A 20617-nucleotide genomic window follows, 5' to 3' on the forward strand; every position below is an offset into this window, starting at 1 on the left:
CTATGATGACTCGCTGCAAAACCAACTGTTAGCCTTTTTGTTTATTTGTTTAATGAAACCGTATGTTATGGTTATGTTATTTAGCAGAGGCTTTTATCCAAAGTGACTCACAAAAAACATAAAAGAACCATAATTAACATTAGATTATCAATACAAATAGTTACATAGTCAGTTACATTACGTATTACATTTTTAACAGGGTAATTAGTCATCTGTAACCTACATTTAAAAAAAGTAAACTTCCCAACCCTGATCATTAATTATAGTCAGCTAATTAATTAAACTTCAAAGGATGACAAAAGCATGTCAATATGATCTGTCTGTCCGCTACATTAAATCAGCAGTAGCCTAATATAAGTTCTGTCTTCAGTGTAAATGCTTCTTTAATAGTCATTGTATTACTATTTGAATTCATTGTAAATAATCTTAACTGTGCTGACTGCCTGTTTACTGTTTATCAGACAGTCTCATCATTTTGACATGTTTTGTAATATTGCATGAGGTGTTTTAGTCAGTTATTATGTCGGCCTATTCTGTAGGTTAGAATCTGTCGTGTCAGAATCTAACAATTAGGCCTAATTTATGTCTGTCTGTGAAAGTATTTCAAAATGTTCAGTTTGACCAATTAGGCTCTCTCTTTTTCAAGATGCATATTTCAATCCAAGAAGGGGGCTTCCCGGGGTACTGCAGCTGGAGCTGTTGTCTGGTGGTTGAGGGAACAGCAGACCCCGCCTCACCCCAGTGAAGAATCCACAGTGCCCAATAAATAAAAATGTATTCTGCACTGAAATTCCTCTCGTCAAATTGCATGTTTATCTTTTGCAGCCTGGTGCATAAACACACTAACAGTTGTTTTTGAGTAATCTAGCACCTCTTCAAAGACACATTTGATTTGATTTATTTCGAACGTGTAATACAATAAAAAATATATATATAATAATGAAATGAAACAAGAGAATTATGATACTGTAGAAACATAAGCAGTATCAAATTGATTCAAAGGAGTTTACACTTATTTAACCCCACCCCTTCTCCCAAAAACTAAATTAACAGTTTTGTTTTGTTTTAACAAAATATACATCTAAATGTATGTCTACATACAATATACATTTACAATTATAAATAGATTATATCATTATTACTACAATATATATATATATATATATATATATATATATTTATGTTGTATGTCAAATTTGATAAGACAAATATAAAAGACTATCTTTTTACATCTGACATACAAAATACATTTGTTATTAAAAATCAAAAACATATTAACAACAACTTGTTAATAATAATAATAATGTAATTTCAGTAAGAAAAACATATTTTCATGCATTTTTAGATGGTTAATAACAAGCATTACAATGTCTAAAGAGACTCGCAGTGTATGAGACTCAATACTCGCTGGTTGTACTTTTGCGGTCATCCAATCCGCTAGGTGGCGATGTTGCAAAACAACTAGGGTCCTGAGAGTGTGGTCCTGAGAGTGTGGTCCTGAGAGTGCAGCCTCCGAGGCTGCAGCTTCATACTATTGGATTGGAGACGAAAACAGCTAATCAGAAGGTTCGCTGAAGGCCGGCACCAACAATTCTCCCCCCCCTCTTTGACAATTCAGATTTCAAGTGTCGGGGTGGGCCCGCCCCGGTAAATCAAATGCCCGCCCACAGATGTATGTCTGCCGCCGGGTCTGAACCGTCTGAACCATAGACTGTATATATAAATGGACGTAGGGTCCGTGACATAGGATTCTGCAGAGTTGCCGAGAAGCCCTTAGTAGGCGGAGTCGGCCACTAACGGCTCGACAGTGACGTCTGAGTCTAACTCCCGCCTGCTCCGAATAAGGACAAAGAGGCGGAGCCGAGGCGGGACCTTCTGCCTCCAGCTGGGAAGTAACAGCGCTAGCTCAAGCTAAGAAGCTAAGCTAACATGCTTCCCCATCTGCACACTGCCGTCACATTTTACGTTTCTAAGGTAAGCGGACATGAAACTATTCAGCAAAACTATAAATAATAATCTAAGTTATTGAGTTTTTAGCATAATACTTCAGAATCTTAAAATCCCTTAACGTTTGTATGCAATGTGCTAAATGCAACACTGGAATCAAGCAAATTAATATGTTTGCATGACATTAGTTATTTATATTTTGCTATCACTTAATTATACGTTTAATACATTTAAGTCAAGCTAAGGTACAGTACATGTGATGGTAGCTAGTTAGTGCTCTTACCTGTGAGGCCTCCTCCAAACAGCATTATAACCAGACTGTATCATTAAAACTATAAGTACCAGTTCTAGATCCTTGACTTTAGACAAACAATTCAAAAGACAAAATGTATTTAAAGACCAATCTTTATTTGAAGGTACCTCTTAACCTGAGATATTAGTTATACAGTAATAGTATTGACAATCTAAAAAAACTGAGCAACTCAACAGTCAACTTTATATTTCTTATTGTCTAAAGCATTTATTATTTTCATTTTCCCCCACTCATATTCAGTGTGGACGGATTGAGACAGCGTGGTGTCCAGAGAGCTGCAGAGACTTCAGGGAGAAACCTCCGTGTGATGGACGTCCAGTCTGTTGGTTTGGAGAGGACTGAGGGTCTTTCCTCTGCGAGGAGGACCAGGCCTGATGGAGGAGCCCATGCTGGGCATAGCTGATACCAACTGCACAGGCCTTGTCTGTCACTTTATTTGACTAAATGTGTTTACTTATACATTTAATAGGTTTACACCTTCTGTCCATATGTGCTTTTTTATTTAAAACATGTTTGATTAACTTTTGGTTCAGATTTCAATAAATTGTATTTGTATTTGCACTCCTTTTGTCCATTATTCTTACTGAAAATGTTAGATTACACATTCACATCTGACTGAAGATTGGCCCCATTTATTTGTGACGTTGCAAACTCTGCGGTACAAGGTACAGGTGTTGTGAAGCTCATAAAGTGAGGCAAATAGAATTAATCAGCTGATGGAGTGTAGATGTGGAAATAGGTGCATTCGATCAGCTGACTTCACAATAAAAGTAGTTTCTTAGTGAATGTCCTGTACTGGTCTTAAAATCTCATAACATCAGCTTTTAATTTTCCTCTTGGATGTTTTTCTTGACCCTCAGAGAAGGAGAAAATGTTGAGTTGTGTCTTTCAGGCATGTCCTTTCCTAACAAAAATTACAGGAAACATAAAACATATTATTGTAGAACAAGTGTGTTATTTATGAAAGAGGTGTGCTTGTGTTTAGGGGCTGTAGATATAATTATTTTGTAATTGTAATGTTTTATTTTATTTCAACAGTGAGCTACAAAGACAATCAGATTATGAATGAACAGTATGACATTCATCAACATTGAAATATATTTTATTATCAAAATAATATTTAACTGTTATCAAAACTTAGTCCAACTGTAGAAGCTTGCTCTGTTCTCTCACTGAAATCATAACTTTTACCACGTTTACAGACAATATTGAGAGATAAATAGCAGTTGTCACTAATAGCTTTGCCTTCAATACCTTAAACTAGAAAGCTGACAAAGTAATATTGCTTGTTAACATGTAACCCTTTGCATGGAAAAAACCCTCAACTTCACTGATGTGTAGGTGATCTAGTATTTAGTATTGTTTAATGGAATGTATATCAGTGTATTAAAGTCAATACTTCATTTATTTAAACCAATATCTTTCTTGATTCTTTGTACAGTATGAAAAAAGAGTATTTGTACCTGTGCTGAAGTTCACTGCTGTGAGGAGTCCAGTTCTGTCTCTCACTCTCTGGTCCAGCCTGTCGAATCACCTGGACACTTTAAACAAACAGATATATATGTAAAGAACCATGTGTACAAACAATATAACTTATTCTCTTCTGTTGAACATGTTGGATTGTGTATCGTCCGAGTCAGGGTCCTTTTTATTTTACTGTAACTTTGGAAGTTGTGTTACCAATGCTTACTGTTTATTTGATACCAATTTGGTAATGCAATTCATAAAAACAACAAGGTTTGGGTTCGTTCTTCAGATGACTGTGACGTTAACGTGTAAGCTCAATAATGAACTCCAGCTCAACCAACCATATTGTAATATCTAAGTAATCATCTTGAAATATGACATTAATAATTGTAATATACACACATCTTATTGTGAGGTTGATTTCACATACACTACTTCGACGTTAGCTTGTCTACATACTTGAGCATAGCCAATTTAAATTAACCTTAGCGATGCATACAGTTCCTACCTACATAATAAAATATCTCTCTAAGTTACAAGGATGACCTTATTTTATCAACCTCAAACAGAAGCCTTTTGTTCTACAGTACTATCTCACTTAACGCTTAACACTTGTCTATTTCATTTTAACCTTTATATATACAGTCTATGGTTTTAAGTTAACTTGGAGGATACGATTAGCATCGTTAGCACCGATGTAGCTACCACTCGCATACATGCTAACCCAAGCCTTAACATTCATTACGTAGCTGATTAAAATCATAAACACATAAATAAAGTACTTGCATTTCACTTACCGCAAAACGGCATTCATGCACCGTCTGTTTTAACCGCAGAGCGAGTCACAATAGTCCGATATATAAGCATGAAGAACAAACAAACACGGCCGGGGTCAAGTTGTGTTCCCTGGATGAACTGGGCAGGCAGAGTCCCTGTAGCTTCACGGACGGAGCAGCTAGCAGAGAGACAAGAAGCTAACAGCAGCAGTCACTTGACAGAGCTGTCACTCAATGTGACCACGCCCTAATTTATGCAAAAACTTTAAGACCTAATATAAATAAAAGGGTCATGTTAGAAAACAATTCACTCACAGATCCATAATCATGAAGGTGGAATCTAACTATATCTATAATAATATTTATTGGATCCATGGGTAGAAAACTGTTCTGTTATCTGTTCTAAATGTCTTAGAGGGATATCTTTCAAGTTTTTAATACTCTTATCAACATATGAGTGGACAAATATGCTTTATATGTTTGTTTATTATCATTTGAACAATGACAAATATTCTCATGAATATTAAACACAACAACCTCTGAACATTACAAATATTCGCCTCAATTCAACCTGAGGCCTGTACTACGAAGCTGGATTTTCGCTTAGCCGGCTAAATTCAGGGAAATCTCGGGCTTTCCGGTCCTACGACGCTGGTTCTCTTTTTAGCAGGCTAGATTTCCATGGTAACTTATGCTGAGCGGCAAACCTGCTCCGGAGCAGGTTAGGTGGCAGGCTAAGAGATCAACTCAGTGAAAGCACTGCCTGCTGACCAATCAGAGCTCCGTGTGCGGAGTTTAAAGCGATCAATTCATATTACAGGATAGAGGAAATACAGAAAAACTGCCGTTGCAGGAAAGACTGCCGGCCAAAATCAACTGACTGTGTGAACGTGAAAATTAATAGAATATCCCCTCCCATCTTCAGAGCAATCTGACTATTATAATATTAGCATTAAGAAAGCTTACTTAAATATCTGCCACGACATAAGTAACCGGATCAGAGTAACATTAAGTACAGTCCGCGGCACTGTGAGTGCAGACGTAGATGTGTCCCATTATCATTCATATCATATCACATCATAATGTATCATATATTTCCTTATTTGAGTCAGCTTCTTGAGCCGTATCTGGCCGTGCAACACTCACAGTGTCACATACTGTATGCAGAAGTATTATTTTAAGCAACACATTAAGTTGACGAAACACTCGAGTCAAATGTAATTAAAGTCAGATCGTGTCTTGGACGGGGCAGTGATTTCATAAACCTGTTAATGTACGCATTCAAACACTTTTTCTTTTACCAGCTGTATTCACCTTGCAGGTGCAGCTATGTGGCTTTTATCCTGGATAAAGTGTTTAAGTCATGGATGTTTAAAGTTTAACTTCTTCATATTTGACTAATATTAAAGTTCACTTTTCATTCAGGAAGTATGACGCTGCGCTGTCAGTACGCTTCTCCGTGTTTGAGATTGGTCGAATGCTCCAAATACCACCCCTTTCATGTGAACGCGCACCTAACTAAATAGGACACGGCTGGCTTGAGCGATCCACTTGATAACCAGCGTCGTAGTACAGTTTAGCGAGAGTGCGTATGTTTTGGATTGGGCCAACCGGCTAACTCCAACATATCCAGGTTAGGTTGAACCAGCGTCGTAGTACAGTTTAGCGCCAGCGCGTATGTTTTGGCTTAGGCCAACCGGCTAACTCCAACATATCCAGGTTAGGTTGAACCAGCTTCGTAGTACAGGCCTCTGGAACCTCTCTCATACAATAATACTGTGTGTGTGTGTGTGTGTGTGTGTGTGTGTGTGTGTGTGTGTGTGTGTGTGTGTGTGTGTGTGTGTGTGTGTGTGTGTGTGTGTGTGTGTGTGTGTGTGTGTGGTGTGTGTGTGTGTGTGTGTGTGTGTGTGTGTGTGTGTGTGTGTGTGTGTGTGTGTGTGTGTGTGTGTGTGTGTGTGTGTGTGTGTGTGTGTGTGTGTGTGTGTGTGTGTGTGTGTGTGTGTGTGTGGAGACACTGTGATGGATCGTTGGAGCTATGTGCAGCTCAAGGCATATATGCTCGAATGGGAGCTGCCTGGACGCTGCAATCATGTTGCGCGTACTATCCGTGCTGAGTGTGCTGACTTTTCGTACAATGTCCCACTGTCTGGCTACCTGCATAAAGTCAAGTGCTCGGCGCAGTTGTCGGCGAAATGTCATTGAAACAGCGCCTTATATCCGTTAGCGCAGCTAGCTAGCACCAGATGCTAACAACAACAACACGTAAGGTGTGCCTCGCTCGCGCGAGTCGCGCCACACATACACACTCCCTCCCGGTCCTCCCGATGGCCAGTCCGGGCCTGCAAGTGAGCGTGGAAGTGTGGTTTGCCACAAGCGTTATTAACGCGTTAACTTGACAGCCCTAGTAGAAACATGTTTTTTTAGGCTGTAAAATTGGGCATTTTAACATGGGGGTCTATGGAAAATGCTCCTTTCTGCAGTCAGCGCCTATCGGCCAATATATGAACTGCAGTTTGTGGCACTTCCGTATTGGCGTCCCGGCTCTTCCCCAGAGTTTGCCGCTTGGTCTGAACCCACTAGTGACCAGTGGTGTTGAAAAAGAAACTCAGAAACGGGTTGTTAAGCTCACTACAAAAGCGCAACTAGATAAAATAGATAGGTTGCAAAATGAAATTAAAAAATAAGCTAAATAATGCAAGTGCCATACGAAAATCAGTGCAAGGTTTATTACTAAAGGGTGATCAATAATCAGAGGTACAAAATGCTGTTGGTAAATTGATGCTGTGTGATGAAGCAAAATGAATCGTTGGTGGGTTTATTACCATGTGAAGAAAAATAAAAACATGAAATATGGCTTAAAGCACTGCATGTTGGGTAATGTTGAGAGTATCACTGAAAAATGTGGGTTTCATAAGAAATTTGAAGCAACAAATGTTGAAGCTGAGTATGACATAAATCCAAATGACAGTGTGTCAAATGTTGCTAGTAAGCACTCCTCTGAGTGGAGCAATGTTTCTGCTGCCACCTCAAGTGGCATGAATTCATATTTGGAAAGGGAACAAAGCAATGTGGAACCTGTCATTTCTTTAAACCCAATGGCAAAAGAGTACAAGCATGCATGGGAACCTTTACAACAAAATCACTTGGAACAATCATCATTACCACGGCACAATCTACAACATCTGGATGTACGGCCAAAACAACCTATGCAATCGTTGCAAACTGTTTCCAGGTATGAGTGCTTCATCAGCTCAGTCAAATGATGGATAATTGCAACAGACTATTGGTCATAATCCATCTGGAGAAATGTTTTACGCTCATGAACAGGCAAAATGAGATGCTCTGGTCCAGCAACAACATTTCTCATCTCTGCCGCCAAGAGAGATTCCTACATCTCGAAGGAAAGATCCTTTAAATACAGAGTGTTTGATAAGGCCTTGGAGCAAGGAGTGGAGCGAAAGGACAAAGGACTCTCACTACATTCATAATACAACCCAGGGAAAGAGCAAAGGAACGTATCGTTGTCACCACAGTAACAACTACGAACCTACCTCTCTCACACAAGAGAAAATGCCAGTGACCATGGATGACATAGTGACCCAGGAAGATTTGGCTAAATGGCTACACTTTTCAAAGGTACGCAATCCAACCGTTGAGGCGAATGTGGACCTGTTAATAGGAACAAATGCTCCCAGGTTGAATGTACTATTCCGCATCCGATAACAAGCCTACCAATTCCTCATTACAACATAACCGGTATCTATAAACACGGTAAAGTGCATCAGCCAAGTCTTCCCCGTGAGTCGAGCCACCATGGAAGCTTTAGTATTGGGCTGGTGCCTGTTATATTAAAATATATCACAACCTCATCTTTCACTTTCCCTCCCCAGCTGGGATTCAAACGGGGAAAATGTTCCAGACTCGCATCAAAAACCGGACATTTAATAACCCGTCTGTCTCTCTGAGGACAGGAGATGGTGTCCCGCTGATTATTGTGTGATCACCTCACGCCACATTTCTTGTTCTTTGGATGTCATTTTAAAAGCAGACCCAACCCACCCCCCCCTGCTGCGAGTCACAGAAATAGCCGGCCCAGTTAAAGGCAACCCACTTTGGAGGAGAGGAGAAACACTTTGACTGCAACCTTCACACAGAGGACAACTGTTTTCTATTTAGCCTACACCTCTGGCTCTTTCCTGTTTCTCATGTTTGTGTGTTTTTCCCCAAGATCTTTGGAGAGTTGCCTGAAATGCTTGTGGCCACATTTCCCTCTTTATTTTGAAACTCACAAAGCATGTGTGACCTGTACCTTGCCATGAAGAAAGGAGATGTTGTGGAAGAGAAAAGTCATTTTGCAAGGACTTCTGAAAGATATTTAAGTGCATGTCTATTATAATGTTGACGCTGCACACCAGCAGCCTTTTAGTGACGGCTGGATGTACAATTGATGTTCGAATAAATATGTTGCAAAAAAACAACAAAGCAGGTTTTTTATAATGCGCTCCGACGTCGGGTACCCTATAAAAGTCGCAAGATAAACTTTAGTGGTCTCTCGATAATTAAGTAATATGAAGAAATCCTAGTTTTACGCAAAATAATGACTCCTTGCTTACTTGTAATAAAAAACAGGATGCTTGACATTGCGTGGTGGTGGGAGTAAAAATGATCGTCAAAATGCATAATGTGATAAATAGATTATCCCAGTAAAAGTGACTAAAAGCGGTGAAAAACGGCATGCTTTTCCAATATATTGTCATGTTTTGAAATTGTTATTTACTTGTTTAACATATTTAAAAGGTTTAACGCTGCCGTAACTTTTTTATTTTATAGAAGACTCACTTGGTATTTGTTCTCCTCAGTCCAAGGTGAGCCAAGGTATCTCTCGGAAACCGTAGAAGCTGGAAAAGAAAGGAGGTTGTTTTAATAAAGATGTGGAGAATTATTCAATAAAAACAAAGCTGTAGTTTATCTTCTCAGAGCTTCACAACTAAGATAACAATGATTCTTCTCTCTGAGCCTGCCTTTAAAGGAGTTTTTGTACACGTTACATGAGCTTCAAATGTGTGTTTTCGAAATGAAAACTGCTTTATACTCACTCGCCTCTACCAGACACGAGGAAAGCTTTTCATCCTTAAAAATTCAATAAGCCTGAATTCCCGAAAGCGGCGCGTACCGGTAATTAAAGTCACATTACAGACGGCGGGATAAAGACGTCGGCGGCGCCGCAGCAGCAGAAGTAATAAATATTTCCATGTCCCTGCTGTGTGAATTAAAGAAGAGAACATACGGGATTTAATTTGAGTTTTTTTTTTTTGCTCACCGTACAAGGACCAGTCAGTGATGGGCGCCTGAACTGCTGCACACTGGATCAGGTTCTCTGTGGACTTCAGCATCATCAGCACCAGGTAGCCCCCGTAATCCTGGTGGTAAAGGATGGTCAAGATAGATCAGGATATTCTCTATTAGATGCATGAATATATATATACAAGTATGCTCGGATCTTTACTTCACTATTCAGGCCTCTGCAAATCAGTACATTGTTTAAGTATATGTTTAAAATATTTCTCGATATTAAGCAAAAAGAGTTGCCCTGAGAGATGAGAGAAAATCAGTCCTTCCTAAAAATATATATTTCACTTTATGACTAGGCTTAAAGCAAGAAAGAAATACAGTGGGGTGCTTACTAAGGAAAGAAAAGGACGTCATAAAAGACTTCTGGGATCAGAAGGTGCATGCGCAAATGTATGACTTTATTATCTCAGAATATTCATAATGTTTTTTGGTACATTTGTGACTTTCTTCTCGTAAATGTACTTTAATCTCAGTTTCCCCTTAGTTTGTTACCCCAGCTCCATCCTTATTTTCTTTGCCCTACAAAGGCCCTGATCCGTCGCGCTTTATTTATTTATCCTTGAGGGTGAATGTTTGGATTGATAACACGGACAAACCTCTCCAAAGACTCCCACTCGAGTGGGATCGATGAACGGCAGCTTCACCAGGTACCTGAGGCACACAGAGGAAACATTTCCAACGCCCGCTTCAATTCACAGAACATCAAGTGGGCAACAGAGTAACAGTGTATCTTGTTTTTGATGTGTTTGTACAGCGACCTTGAGAGCCTTGAAAGACGCCTATATAAAATAAATGCATTATTATTATTATTATTATTATTAACAGCAAGGAGGTCAAAGGTCAGATCCACAAAAAGAAATGAGAGGAAAAAAGCCCCAACTTGTGTTTTTATAACTTAAAAACAGCATATTTTACGTGCATTGTCGAACTTAAATGCGGCCCTTCTTCAAAAGGTACGATATCATAAATGAGACACCTTGTTTTCTTATTCAAAAGTAGTGTCGTCTGGCAAAAAAACGGACAGTTTTCTGTCATTGAAGACATGAAAGCAAACTCACATTTAAGCAGCCATTTTGCTAAAAAACAATCTTCCTGTAACGAGTGAACAAATATCAAAATTGATGCAATTTTCTGTCAAATTTAAAGACATTGTGCATAGCATCAAATATGTCTTTCTTTTGCTCCGGGAAAAATAAGATGTTAAGAGCAAACCTTCAATTATCCAACAATGATGCCTTTCTTTCTACGTTTTGATGTCTCCTATTCATGATTACTTGCTCACAAACCGCTGTCTGAGATTTGTTTTCTCTATTAAACAATTGAAAAAAGGTGTCTCTGAAATCCTGATGAGCATTATAGGAGCATTCAGGCACAAAGAAAAACTCTCACTACAATTAAAATGATTCTTTGTATACAAAATACATACTGCAGAGCGGCTATCTGGTCGTCTTTGTCCACCGTGCCAAGCCTCTGGTGGACCTGCTGCAAAACCCTGGGAAGAGATCAAAGGTGAAGAAAAGAGAGACTACTCACTCCCAGAACCATGTTGGACATTTAGTTACCTTTGACCTCTGAACCCTGACCCCCTGCCGTCCAGTCGTGCTACAATGACCTGCTCCGACCCCACCAGCCCCAGGTACCAGTCCAGCCTGAACTCATCCGTCACCCCCTGCCCCCCCGGAGACCTGTCGCTGAGAGGAGACACACGGAGAAAAACTGTCATTTATTGACTTTTAACGTGAGGATTCACACAGATAACATGTTGTGTTGAGATGTGTACTATTACACACTTTTTCTTTATTGAGAGCTTTTGGGTTTATAAAAGACTATTGCAGATAGTTGACCTAGTGTGTGTGTGTGTGTGACAATTACATAACAAAGAAAAAAGTGTTTCATAATTCAATCCAAGAAAATCCTCTGTCACAAATACAGAAAATGTATTCAAATATTTAATGATCACGATGGAAGTATGAAAAATGATTGTTACTTGTATGATATGACATTTAAAGTGTATATTAAACATGTACAAACAATTGAAAATAAAATAGTTTTTTGCGCCATTGGCCGTATTTTTCATGCATCAATTGGTCGTTTTTTGTCCTTACTTTCATTTGATTTTCAGTATTATTATTATTTCTATAATGGTACGTGGGAAAGGAGTGCTTGCAACAAACCTGACATTTAGCTGTACGCCAACTGCTCAGTTTAAAACATTTGTTAGAAAATGTTATGTTACATTCATTATTTAAATAGTTACATTAACTATAGGATTTTCAACAGGGTAAACACCTTTAAAATGTTACCTTCCCCAACACTAAGATAAGCTAAGTGCATTTAGTCAATAATACTTGGGTACTAAAGTAGGATATTGAGTGTAAGAGTATTTTACCTTGTTGTATTACTAGACTGATTTTTATTAAAGAATCAAAAAAGGATTATAGGATTCATCTGGAATGCATTTAATTTTCAATTATAATTGCAGTTGATTTGTTAATGTACTTTAAGTCTGCAGGCGGAGGGAAGAGTTTCACTTTCAGCCGTCCTTTGAAGCTCCCCCGGTGAAGTGGGTGGTGTAAAAATGTAAATGTAATAAAGTGGAATGGGCTTACACAATGAGCAGAAGGCCGTAGAGGAAGGATTCGGAGAAGTCGGGAGGATAGATGAGCTTCAGAGGCAGCGCTGAGGACGGAACAAACATTAACTCAAGGAGAGGTGAAGCAGAGGACGACAGGAAGGGAACAACATTCATATAATGAATTAGTGCGGCCATCGTTTGTACCAAAGTTTTCATTAGTTATCGTGTGTGTTTCATTCCGAATCCTCTTCTTCGTCTCCAGAGCGGAGCGCAGAGGGAGGTTGTTCTCCAAGATGAAATACGCTGTGAATTACAAGAAAAGAAACCGTATATATTTCTTAATATCTAACAAGCCTATGCATGATTCCTCTTGGCAAAGAAGTCAGAAGTTCACATTAAATATTCAGCACTTCATCCAGAGGCTGCAGCAAAGGGCAAGGCTCCATTTTGATTTCATAACATCTTTTCTATTCTACATGTACAAAAAGAACAGTTATCAATATATATATGAGGTGGCTGCTTCACCTTGCAGTCAAGTATTTATTTAGGGTATGGATCAGCACTTTTTCTTTACATCTGGCAACAGATATTCTTTGCATTTCTTGTCATTTTTCAACCTAATTTACTTGCATAAAAAACCTGAATATTGGTCAGTAATTGCTATTATTTAATGTATTCACTATGGCTCTTTATCAGCACATCAGTCCTTTCTAAAACATTTATTTATCAGCTTTTTAGGCTTAAGGCAAGTAGTATTCAACTCCTACATTTACAAATGTACTTAATAATTGCTTCCCAAATCATGAAGTCATGTGCAAATGTATGAATTTATAATCTCACAATCAATTCAGAGGGTTTATTTCTCATTCAATTATCTCCTAATTCACCATTTGAAATCAAAGAGTATGCAAGAAATGAATAGTGGTGAATAAAGTGGTGCAGTTTGGCACAGCTAGGATCCAACAGCTGCTGATGTTTTATCGCTGCGGACTATTTAGCATTTCCATCACATCAACACAAAATGGTTTCCTATGAAGGGGAGTAAAGAAGACTCACAGTTCACATCGATGAAACTCAGGAGCAGCACTGCTGGAACTCCAGGTCCTGCAGGGGGATGGAATAAAATATTAGGTTTGCATGTTTTAATGCATGAAATTCTGTGGGCTATTTTGATGCATTTCGAGGTACATTTTTGAATGCAGAGGTTATAAAAACATAAGGAATCTGATTTTCTTCTTGACCTTTGCAGTGCAGGATGGCGTGCTGTGCATCGGGGCTGACCTCGGCGTCAAAAAAGGAACACTCGTCCTTCAGTCCACAGGTGACGCAGCGGCGAGGGAACAGGCCGAGGGTGGATACGCTTTAAGAGACAATAAGGTGCATTGAACACACACAAAGGATCTTAAGAACACACACTATGGTGGATTTATTGAGGGTTTGATACCTGTACAAATGTCTTTGTTGTGCAGAGGGCTCCGTGCTCAGGAAGTATCTGCAGAGCGAAAGCAGGACAAGGTTAGAGATCTGCATCAATAGTCACTGTGCGTACAGCAGATACAGTTATGCAAAAAGATTGTTATGCAATACACGTGTTAAACCCAAAAAAAAGCTGAATTTGTAGTAGTGTTTACCAGGGGGAAAGCGCACAGATGCTGCATAAAAGACTCAGCTGGTACATTTCTTACCGGGGTAACTGTTAAAAAAGCCTTTTTTGTAATAATTATATTAGAATATAACTCATTTACAGCCTATAGAGCAACATACACACACATTTTCACATATGCAAGTAGTGCAAATAGCATTTTTGACTATTTGGCAGACAGCATCTGCTCAAAAGACAACACTTGTTATGACATCAAATGGTGACGCAAATGTTTTTTTACTAAATGCTCGTAGCCAGTCTTACATTATCTGGTTGTTTTCGTCGTAAGCTACGATTTTGGTCACCTCCCAGTCTCCTGACGTTAGGTGCCGAACTTCGTCCTTGTCACTTCGTAGCTGGAATCAGAAATGGTTGAAAGGTTAGGAAACAGGAGAAAGGAACAGACATCTTTCGGTGGATTGAAGTCCGTTTAGATGTCACCTTCTTAGTGAACATGGTGATGTGGTTGAAGTCTCCCTGCCCTCCTTGTTTTACAGGCAGAGAGAGGAGGAAGCGGCTCCTGTCCTTGGAGAACAGCGGCTCCTGTCCCTGCACACAGAGGTGACACACTTTAAACAGTACCCTCCCCCCCCCTTAATAATGGACCTTTATATTGCAGAGCGGATATCAAGTCGGTACATTATTGTTGTTATGAGAAATGTCAGTATTGAGGCTTACCTGAAAGGACAGCCATGTCCCTGAAGAGTCCTCGTGTCTCTGAATTAAACAGAAGACAAAGGAAAGACAGCTTCAAAAATGATTATATGAAATAAATACGTGATCTTGAGCGCTGTAAAACGTATTCAAACTAAATCCTAACCTCTTGAAGTAACGCAATTAACCTGATTTATAAAAGACAACCATTATCAGAGGGAAATATGGTCTCTTATGCAATAGCTCAATGTCTGAGTAATATTCAGCTTTACTTAAGAAAAAGTAGCAACACTTTTCTGTAAAATGTTTTACCCTTTCTTGCTCAGTAAGAGATATATTGTTATACATTGTCGCATGGATAATTACTCCTAATGCATTCATATGTAAACAGTGTTTTAATATTGAAGTTAGCTGATATAAAGCTGATTTTTGCCATTTTATTGACGTTAGGGTGATTTAATTTACACTATAACAAGGACTGATATTATTAAACATATCATTATAGGTTTTAAAATCTATTAGTTAAGTAAAAAGTAACTATAGTTGGTTAAAGTACATTGTTAACCTTGTAAATGTAGAGTACTAGATGCTAAACTACAAGTATGTCTGAATTGAAATCTGGTAAAAGTACTTCATTTGAATTATTACAGGTCATCTCTCACCATCTTTGACCCCATCCTCTGAAATACATCACCCACCTGGACGCAGACTCCGATGGTGGCGTCACATACCGTGAGCAGTGATGCATTCTGGGAGCGGTTGACCCACCGAACTGCCAGGTGAGTATTACTGATCCACTTCACCATGGTGACGTAGAAATCACTGCAGAGGAGCCAAGAGAGGAGTCAGACTTTGTGCCCAGCTGTGTGTGTGTGGTGGTTGTGTGTGTGTGTGTGTGTGTGTGTGGTTGTGTGTGTGGTTGTGTGTGTGTGTGTGTGTGTGTGAGACCTGAGTTTGAGCTGATCAGGAGGCTGCAGTTCTTGAGTGTGTGTCGCTCCGTACAAGTTGACCACCAACAGTTTGACCTCTGGGTTTTTCTGTCCTGCCTGCAGGTGTTAAACAGAGATATGTTGTACAAAAAGTGATTTAATGACATGTTTCACTGACTTTATTACCCACAATGCATGCTCACCATAGGATATGGGTATTGTAGTCCTTTAGGGTAGGTGCTGCCGGTAAACTGGGGCAGAACCATGTTGGGAACCAGCGTGTCGTTGATGGAGAGGAAAGCGAGTCTCTCCCCGTCTGGAGACCACCAGTGGGCCAGGTGAGAGTGCAGGATCTCCTCTGAGGAGAAAAACACACAATTATCAACATTTATTCTCAAAATGTGTCCTTTTTACTTCCCTTTCTGACCCAATATTGCCCAGAGGTGCTAAAGACAAAATGTGATTTTTAAAATTATTTAAATTGTGCTGTTTTTCTGCACCTGTAGTTCTGTTTCAGAATAAATAATACTGACTTTATATGACAGTTGGTCCATTTTAGATTAAAATCTAATGAATACTTATATATAAACATATGTTAAAGTGAGCAATAATAATAAAATAAAAAATATTATATATATTATCTAAAAATAAGTGGTAAAAATAAGGTCAACATTGCAATAAAAACTAAAATAATAATATGTATATAAACACAAGAAAGCAGTGCAATAAAAAATGTATTAATGTAAAAACTAAAAGTAAAAATGGGCACATTGTAACAACAATAATATGTAAAAAGAGGGAAATAAATATGACTCTTTCCTTCACTGTCCAATCGTCAGCCGTGTTTACAGTCTAAAGTAATTAAAAATGGGGAAACACAGCTCTCAAATCAGCTCCAAACAGAAACTATAATGTCCCCCCTCTGTGTGTGTATACAGACCCTCCCCTCACTACTGAATGTGTTTGCACTGCGGCTTAGTGGATCGTCGAGGCTTGTTGTTGATTTTCATTGCCATTCTGCAGAGTTTGTCTAGTCTGCTCTGATGGAGTCATTTGAAAGCAAAAACAAATCTTTGAAACATTTCAAACAGCTGAGGCAAAGAAAACTCATCCTCAACCGCTAAATCCCAAAACAAACATCCAAACTGGAGCCTGAAGACACCAGAATTAGATTACATATCATAAAACATACATGTAAAAGTAGTAAAAGTCGTCACAAAGAAGCGCAGGTGTATTATTGGCAAATTATCAAAAGGTAAAGTTTGCAGAATGGAGAATTATATTGCTATCTTTTTATAGAATAATATTGTAATCTCATTTTTCTTATCACAAAGAAATACAGCAAGAATGTTTAAATGTCATGGTTCATCATCGTGGAGCCAGTTTTAGATACCTTGCATAGTACTGGATATATTACTAGTAGTATAAGTATATCATGTGGGTGTTTATGTTATATTTTTAAGCTATTCATTTCTTAAAATGTTATAAGGTTTAACATATACTATACTATAATTGTTTTTAATGTAAAAAGTAACTCTAATCGTCAAACAAATGTATTGAAATGTTACCAAGCACAATAACATGTGGGGAAGTACGAACAAAGGAGCATGACATTCATTTGAATCACTGACAGCTACATTGTTATCGATAACACTGAGACGTTTGCTGTGACAATAACAGCCAGCCAGTATTTCACAGTTAAACTGAATGTTGCTTTAACATTAGCAGTAAATCAAACATTTATATAAGGAATATAACTGGTGGAACATCCAAAATGCCACATTATGCCTTCGATTGTTACATTTTTTACATATCGAGTCTGCCTCAAAGCATCATTTCGTGAAACTACCAAACACTCCCTAAAAAAAACACACACACACACACACACACACACACCACACACACACACACACACACAACACACACACATCACACGCACACACTCACACGCACGCACACACACACACACACCCCACACACACACACACACACACACACACACACACACACACACACACACACACCTTCGTAGAGCCAGTCGGCCAGCCCGTTGTAGACCACCCCCTCCTGCCTCAGAGGAGGTGATCCTCATAGAGTTGCTCCTCACGTCAACGGTAGTAGATGTTGTTCTCAAAGATGAAGATCTGCACAGATGAAGAAGGTCTTTGTTGAACAGTCACGCATGATGAAGCTTATTCTATCACTCAGGGGCAGGTACTCTCTGTTTTCCTCTTTTCCCTCTCTGATGAGATTTGTTTTTTCTCTGCTTTATCTCCACGTGCATGTTTGCTCTTTCTCTCCCATCGGTGTTTTAATATTTGCAAATACAAACAGGATCAGCCCGACACACCCTGCAGGATCACCTGAATTCATCTCTCCTTGTTTTATGAAGCTATTTGTTTTCCACAGCTCTGTTCTGAATAGCCATCAGTCACACGGCAAACATGTGGAGTTGGGAAACTTTACCTGGAGTAGAACTCAAAGTTAGTTTGAATTATCATTATTATTATTCTTTATGTAACAATATTGAAAGCACTCTCAAAAATAGGGACGATTTATGCCAGATTGAACCATTTTCCATCAAACACACAACATATCAATACCAGCACAACCATAACATTATAATTAATTATCTTAAAAAGCATAATAGTCAAAGTGAAGTCATTATCAAAAACATTGGGAAAATAATTTAAGCGCAGCTAAAATAAAATGTATTCAAATGCTTGATGACCGTAAATAAACAAGCAAAGTAATCGAGACAAAAAAAAACTGGATATTAAGCAAAAGAACTCCAAAGCTCTATTTTCAAGATGAATTTAATGCAACAATTCTTATTTGATGCAATCTTCTGAGATTATAAATCATCCCAAATTGCCTTTATTCATTTATTATAAGTATTAACAACAAATCTAATGCTAACATGTGTGTTTGATTTGACCTGCTGCACACTAACTGCTTGTCAAAGTGAGTAATGCTATTAATAAACGATAATGGAATCAATTGATTGTGTTATTCCAGGAACACCTCTGAGTTCATATGAAAGAACATCTGCCTCTACGTAGCTAATGAGTCTGCGGTCCACTCGTGTGTGAGAGTTATGTAAAAAAACGGTCACAGCTGGAACTACGTCAGAGGAGAGCAGACTGAAAAACAGTGAGGATGTAACCAGAGACCAAATCCCTCCAGAGTCAGGAGCATTTCAGATTCCACAGCAAGGAGAGGAAAACATGGAAAGCAATAGAATTGATCACTTAAAGCTTACCAGCTGCCGTCCTTGTTTCCCCCAGGCTGCGTGTTGGAGCACCGCGTTGTGCACCTCCGGAGGATTCAGCTCCCACACCTCCCTGTGAGACACAAAGATTAAACAAGGGTTACAAAGCCATAGTTGATGTTATGAATGCCACTGTGTGCATGCATGGAAGTGAATATCAATTTGCTCACCTGGTGTAGATGTTGTACACAATGTAGAGACGGCCGTGTAGGAATATCTGTATGTCTGAAAACGAGTCCAGTCATGTGTTAAGTCAACACATACTAGAGTAAGGTAAGACATCTGTCGTGTCCAATGATCATATGATCATTTAAAACATATATTCTTATACTCTGATTGCCTTTTACTCTGTTAAAGTGTGTATTTGTAGTCTTGTATGTGTGTTAACAGAGACATTTCAGGAGGGCAAAAAGGAAGTGGTAAAAGGGGGTAATTAGTATATAAATAGTAACAAAAGACAAACTCTGTGCATGAATCATTTATCAGTTTCTCTTAAGAACAAGGTAACTGGAGCAGCTCCAAACTGACAAAAGCAGGATTTTTTTAAATCAAAAACATCATTTATGGAGGCAAACGTTGTCAGTCATTTTTTGTGTAAAAAGGTATAATTCATACATCCTTTTTTAAAGCCGTTTCAGGTTTCTCAAATAAAGCCATTTTTGCTTCAGAAATGTCATTACACTTCCATTAAGTTAAGAAAAGAGGTCTAGATATATTGATCCACTTTTTCTGACAGTACATTTCATATATATTATGCATCAGCTTTCTCCAGCTCTTCCCAGACAGCATGTTTGAGTCCTATACATAAATAGAAACATGTCTAATATACACATCTCACATATTCAGACCATGTGATCTGCACTGATATTACATTCACTATTGGGGGGCCAAAACATCCACAAAAAGCAGAATAAATGTTGATAATGATGTACAGAAAGAGGTGTTTTTGTGTATATAAAATGCATCCATGCTATGTAATATACTGCAGGACAGATGTGGCTCTAGTTTTTAACACAATGCTTCTGTCTGGAATGAGAGGTTTTGACCATGAAGAGCTGTTCATGGGTGAACACCACCAAGGGGGAAATGGAAGCAAAAGCACAACAAAGGACAAAAGAACCAAACAACAAATAGATTCCACATCTGTTTAGTGGCAAGAATTTGTTGTTTGGTGTCTGTGTGAATGAATTCACAAGCAGTGGGATGTGGCCTCCAACTTCAAACTATGCAAAAAATCCAATCTTTCAATTGCCAAGGCAATTCCATTCTGTTTTTTAAAGAAAAACAGAACATCAAAGTGCTCTGCAAAGAACAAATGAAGCATAATTATGAATCAAAAAGCAGCACATCACAAACCTGAAGACCACAAAGACGGAAACGGGTGTGGGTTTGTTTCTGCATGCAAAGAACGGAGAGCACTTTGTCACATGAAAAATGTAAAATACAGCCCTGGCAGGAATGAAACGAAAAAAGCACAAAGGACGGCTGGTGATGTGGACAGCTTAGTGAGGACAAACAAAACAAGGCTTTGAGAATGCTTAATTTAAAGATTCTGATTTAAAACAGTGCTTTTTTCTTTTGAATCCCACCTGTTTGACATCGTAAGCGAAGAGCGCGTACATCAGATCTGCAGAGAGCGAGTACTTCACCGCCTTGAAGGCCGTCTGAGTGAAAAGAGAAATAGTGAGCTG

The 20617-nt window shown here is 38.7% G+C and overlaps 1 pseudogene; it reads right to left on the minus strand.

The window, feature by feature from the left end:
* The window catches only part of LOC117477425, a 29277-nt pseudogene that overhangs the window by 4554 nt on the left and 4106 nt on the right, over positions 1–20617 (minus strand).

This window comes from Trematomus bernacchii, unplaced genomic scaffold, assembly GCF_902827165.1.
Source record: "Trematomus bernacchii unplaced genomic scaffold, fTreBer1.1, whole genome shotgun sequence".
Taxonomy (NCBI): domain Eukaryota; kingdom Metazoa; phylum Chordata; class Actinopteri; order Perciformes; family Nototheniidae; genus Trematomus; species Trematomus bernacchii.